This window comes from Mastacembelus armatus, chromosome 10, assembly GCF_900324485.2.
Source record: "Mastacembelus armatus chromosome 10, fMasArm1.2, whole genome shotgun sequence".
Classification (NCBI taxonomy): domain Eukaryota; kingdom Metazoa; phylum Chordata; class Actinopteri; order Synbranchiformes; family Mastacembelidae; genus Mastacembelus; species Mastacembelus armatus.
Window position 1 is genome coordinate 13,651,342 of NC_046642.1, and position 6,138 is coordinate 13,657,479.

The 6,138-nt window shown below is 40.1% G+C and overlaps 1 long non-coding RNA gene across 1 annotated transcript; it reads left to right on the plus strand.

Moving 5' to 3' along the window:
* The first annotated feature begins 1,071 nt into the window (after nt 1–1,071).
* LOC113144046 (uncharacterized) lies at nt 1,072–4,805 on the plus strand. Its single transcript, XR_003297126.2, has 4 exons — nt 1,072–1,250; nt 3,977–4,163; nt 4,347–4,604; nt 4,688–4,805. It is a non-coding gene; the product is annotated as an uncharacterized LOC113144046 (long non-coding RNA).
* The last annotated feature ends 1,333 nt before the right edge of the window (nt 4,806–6,138 follow it).

Sequence of the window (6,138 nt, forward strand, 5' to 3'; positions counted from 1 at the left end):
TTCTGACTAGTTTAAAGTTATCTTCATTGAAAAAAAACAGTTTTTCTTTCAAAAATAAGGAAATTTCTAAGTGACCCCAAACTTTTGAACGGTAGTGTATATATAAAAACAGTAGATGAACAAGGCAAAGACCAACCTCATGAAAACTGTTGATTTCCAGTCTAAATTTTCATGTATTTCCTAGAGGAAGTGTTGAGACTGCACTTTTTCTGAAAGAACACATGAAAATGATCAGTGCACTGCTGTTGTTATAGCTGCCTTATATTACAAGATATTTGTTGTATACTTACTTGTTATGTGAATAATATTTTTTTTGGTATTGCTTTAAACAATTAATTAAATTTCACAAAAAAAAGAACAACAAAATGCATTGAATACTTAATGTGCTAATAGTGTCAACTAAACTGTTTGACATATGTGATTGAAAGATTCATGATTTATTTCTCACCTCACCATAATTGGAAATAAGGTCCCAGACTGCTGATGTAAACAGCTTTACTAGTTTTCTGGTGTCATGTTTTAAATTCTAAAATCATCAGTCAACCATTCATGTGCTTTAAATTTGACTGAATTACACTTTCAGCCTCATTCACAGTAGCAGGTGTGAAGTTTCCCATTAAAAATGTAGAATACTTTCATGCTAAAGTCAAAACAAGGGAAAATCATAACTGAGGTGTAAAAACAAATGACTCCTATTTGTAGGAGTAATGTGTTGCATTGTATGGCTGTTACTCCCCCTGCAGGATTCAGTGAAACACTTTGTACCTGGGCCTCTAATAAACATTCATGTGCCAGAAACATTTGACTGGACCTTTTCTTTCCTCAGTGAAGTGATGAACTTCAGCTGCTGGGTGGGAGGTGGACATTGTCTCTCCTCCTGTTAAGCACAAATAAGCAGTTTACATGTAGGATTATCTGTGTACAAAAGTAAAAAATCCCATAGAACAATTGAACAGTAATGAAAAAACCAAAGAACTGAGGAAGTAAAAACAACAGGGGGTTGATGGTGGGCTGGGTTTATGTTTCTTGGCTTCTGTAATCTTTGGTCGTGACTGTGTTGGACTCACTTCCTTGTTCACTTCACACATATTTACTGCTGAAAGACATATATGAGTGTTCAGGGTAAGACTTATGTGCTTCCTATTAAGTGAAGGTGTTTGAAAGCTGCTGACTGGGTAAACAGGCTGAAAAGTGAGGAGACATGGAAGCTGTGGTTGGACTGTTGGTGATGCTCCTAGGAGTCTCTCATGGTGAGCTGGTTCACTGTTTCAAATGTTACTTTGGGATTTGGGATCGTGTGAATGAGAAGTTTGGAGCTAAACAGTCAATATTGATTATTTCATGCAGCCACAGGATAAGTTCTAATCAATAATTCAGGCTGCTCAACAGTTTTGACCAAACTGATCAGTTAATAAATGTAAAAGTCTAAATCAGCCTAGAAGTAGTATTTCATTCATTTGTGTTATGTTCTTGGTCTGTCCATTTGAAATGAATGAGTATAAAACAAATCACATTGTTTAAAATGTTTCATTGTTCAAACATACAACACTCTGTGGGTTAAATTAGAAATTGTGGGTTCTGGACTAAATAAATACAAATCAGATTATTAATCACATCAGAAATTATTTTGACATGTTACCTTGAGAACATAAAATTAAAACATGAAAATACTTTAAGTTTATTTGGCCAATAGCACAACTCAAACATACTCAATTAAAACTGAGATAATATGTCTCACTGAAAATGAGTCAGTCACAGGAAGTTTATCAAATTGACCAAAGTGAGGATATAAATATATATAAGTTCAAACAGGAAGAAGTTAATGTAAGTTCCTGTTATTGGTATGAGGATGGACATTATGTTTTTGCATATGTTGAATACATTTTCTTTTTGGATAAATTATTTTCAGATGAGGTCAACAATAAATTAATCATAAAGAGCAGTCAGAAGTTTTTTTTTAAATGAGTAGTAGATCAATCAACACAGAAAACTGTCATGAGCTGGTGTTGGAGCGGATGTTGGAGCAGAGGTGCGGGACAGAAGGTAGGACCCAAATGCAGGAAAACAAAGGTTTATTATTCTTCCTGGGGTTTCCAGGGCAAAATAACATAAACCACACAGGGAAACGGATGGGATGGTAAAACTAGGAAATGACCGGATGGGAACGGTCATCATAAACTAACATACGTAAAAACTACAGCTAACAAATTACAACTAATGCTTCAGCAGGGAACAAAGAAAGTGAGGAGGTATATATAGGGAGAACACGAGATAATAAGAAACATAATTGACACAGGTGAAACTAATGAACACAAATTGCAAACGTGAAGCTGCTGGGGACCAGTGCAAGGGGAAAAGGAAGTCTTTAAACAATAAAGGTCGCCCGGCAGGAAGTTCCAAAGGGGAGTCATGACAGATAACAGTGAGAAAGGAAGAAAGAAGAATTTGCTCTTCTCTGAAACAGCATTTATACATGAGATGGATGTGAGGAACTTTATGGGAGAAACGTAATTGCAGCAACATGCCAAAAAGCCTGTGCTGTTGGTGATGTTTGATCTCACAGCGGCTTTTGACACTGTGGACCATTCAGTGCTCCTTTCTCGACTAGAACAACACGTTGGCCTCCGTGGAACAGTTCTGCAGTGGTTCCGCTCCTACTTAACCGATAGGACTTTTACTGTGATGATTAATGCCCACTCCTCCCCACCAGCCCCCTTGTCTTCAAGGGTGCCACAGGGGTCCATTCTGGGGCCACTGTTATTTTCTCTGTACATGCTGCCGCTTGGTTTTATTATTGCCAAACACCATCTCTCATTCCACCTTTATGCAGATGACCTCCAGGTCTATCTGCCTGTGGTACACAACGACAGATCTGCACTGGACTCTTTATTTAGTTGCATCTCAGACATTAAACAGTGGTTGGCCCAAAATTTCCTTCACCTTAATGAAAGTAAAAGTGAGTGTATTTTGTTTGGCCCCCCAGGATCCTACCGCAACACTGATCTCAGTGCTCTGACACTGCATGTTAGTCAATCTGTGAGGAACTTGGGAGTGATTTTTGATAACGAGCTGAAATTGGACAAACAAATAAATGCTGTGGTCAAAGCCAGCCTTTTCCAGCTGCGTCTTCTGGTCAAAGTGAAACCCTTTCTATCTCGCAGTGATCTGGAGAAAGCTGTTCATGCTTTTATTAGTTCACGCATTGACTTCTGTAATGCACTGTACTTTGGGATTACACAGTCCCTAGTTAATCGATTACGATTGGTGCAAAATGCAGCTGCACGCCTTTTAACGTGCTCGTCTAGATCTAATCACATCACTCCCATTCTTTACTCTCTTCATTGGCTACCAGTTCGCTACCGCATCCAGTTTAAAATTTTGACTTTTGTTTTTAAAGCTCTTAATGATCTCGCTCCTCCTTATCTATCGGAGATTTTAACCCTCCACCGCCCCAGTAGGGCTCTTCGTCTGGCATCTCAGACTGTACTGGAGGTCCCTAGATCCCGGTATAAAAAGTGGGGTGATCGTGCATTCGCTGTTGCTGCTCCCAAACTGTGGAATACTCTGCCCCTGGAGCTGCGAGCACTCACTGACCTGTCTCTTTTTAAGTCCGGACTAAAGACTTATTTGTTCAAGCTAGCCTTTAGCTCTTAGTAGTACAACTTATTACACAAAAGTATGTTATGTCTCTTTCTGCTTATTGCATTTTATTATTGTTTACTTGATGTACAGCACTTTGGTCTTCCTTGTGTTGTTGTAAAGTGCTTTATAAATAAACTTTGATTGATTGATTGATTGATGATGAAAACCCTGAGTGAAATATTCAAACCTATGAATAATGTTTTTATAGCTGCAGGTGAACTGATTATTGAAATATTCTAAATACCTTCATCATGTTCTATGTGTTTTTAAATGAACTTTCCACCATTGGTCAAAGGTCTGTGTAATTCTCACATGCACAACTGTCTATTTCCAGGAGTGCAAACCTGTGATGGCAGGAAGAATGGAGCTCAGTGTTATGGAGCTTTGGGAGAAACAGTGGTCCTCCAGCTGATGAACGACACCTCAGGAATATTTAGATTCGATTGCACAAAGAACAAGACAAATATACTTAGATGGGACCAGACCAAGATTGTGTATAATCTGATAGAAGACCATTGAAGGTGAATAAGTTTTTTATCCTACTGAGGAATTGAGTAATATTGATAGACCATGTTCATCTCATTATCTCCATATATCTCACATATAACTATGTTCTTTGCCTGCCCTGCTCTGTGTCAGAAACTGTGAAGAATGACAGAGATTGTGTTATGATGAGAAAAGTCATCTGAGTGTGTTTCCTTCAGCTCCTGTGTCCTCTGTCCGGCTGGTCTCTGAGTGTCTGTCCCAGGGACAGAAGAAGGTGTCCTGCTCCTCTGAGGGAGGGGACAGTCCTCAGTACAGCTGGACTCTGGATGGACACACACTGACAGACACTGAGCTTCTCTCTGGAAATAATGAGGCCAACGTCATCGTTCTGAACCAAGACGTCTCAGGACGTCTGGTCTGCTCAGTCAGGAATCACGTCAGTCGTGTTTCCAAAGAAGAGACGATTTCTACCTGTGGTGAGTGAGAAGATGAAGAGACAACAGCTTCATGATGTTGACACTGATGTACAGTGATGGTTGGTCTGTTTCTTTGCCCGTAGCCTTCATTGACTGCACCTTATCCAATGGGACACACATATCACAGTGGGTGTTTAGAGACACTAACACACTGTGTATTGAGCCAACAACAGTTCCTACAGACACTACTGTCGGCAAGGAGACCAACATCACAGAGTCATTTAAACCTACCACTAATTCCACACCCTTCAATCAAACAGAGGCCCCATGGTCCAGTAGTAAGTGCAAACTAACACAGCTGCAGCAGATTTACTAAAGTAATTCTCCTTTTTGTCTCCATAAAAACACTTAATATGCTTCTGCTTTTTTCTTCTCTCGTTTTTCAATGAGTAGTAGTTAATTTTCACTAACATCATTGCTGTTAACCTCCTAGGACCTGGCGTCCACATACGTGGACATCACATTTTTCATTGTCTGCACCATAATACTTAACTCTGTGTAACTGAAGCCTGTTGTACACAAATTACAAGTGCTTTATGTTCAAAGATAATATCTGGTTGTTATATTTATTGGTTCTGCCTAACCCCAAATAGCTAGAAGAAATCTAAAATGCAAGCCAAACCAAAGCTCAGGTCTTAGGAGGTTAATGAAAACTAACACAGCTGTGACAACCTTACCTCATGGTGAAGGTTGTCACAGCTCTGTTAGTTCATCAAACTGCTCTCACCAGTTAGTAGCTGTTGTGGTGGGGGCACGGGTGTGGGCAAAGAGGGGGGTGGTTCTGGGATGCTGGAACACACCGCTGAGCCTTCTTGGTGTTGTGGGCCCAACTCAATGAAACACCATTTGACGAGAGGGTGCCCACCTGATGACCCTGTGGACTTGCCTCCACTCTCGCACCCGCACAGGAGCTACAGGGGGAGTAACACTAGGGTTAGTTGTGGATGTAGTGTATGAGAGGGTGGTTACAACAGGGTAGTGTAGGGGAGGGCATTGCTGTAGGGCCCTCGAGATATATGACGGCATGGCCTGATAACCTCCTCTTTGGGGACACATGGCAAGACAGGGAGCTTCCATCAGAATGCTCACCATTTCTTGGCACATTCCAACATGTATTACTAACTACCTGTGATTTTTGTATATTATTAGTTCATTTATTAATGTTTTTATCCAAACAGATTTCTCTCTGCTCATATGTGGTGTGAAAGCAGCAGTGGCAGTTGTTTCATTTGTTGGGATTGTCGTCTACTTCACTTGGAAGAAAAAGAAATCCCAGAGAGCTGAAGGCTCCACTGTCCCTCCAAAGATGGAAAATCCAGACAGCTCTGTTTTGATGGTTGAAGTGAATTCTGGATATGAACTTTAACTTCCTGAAACTTACACATGTATGAACATTTGGTTTAGAGTAAAAAGATTCTACAAATTCATTATAAAACAGCTTCTGCCTATTGTGTTCACAGCTTTGCAGCTCTCTATGAAAACATCCCTATAAAAATGCTGTGAGTGTTTTCTGTGTTGGTGTCACTGTGGAAGC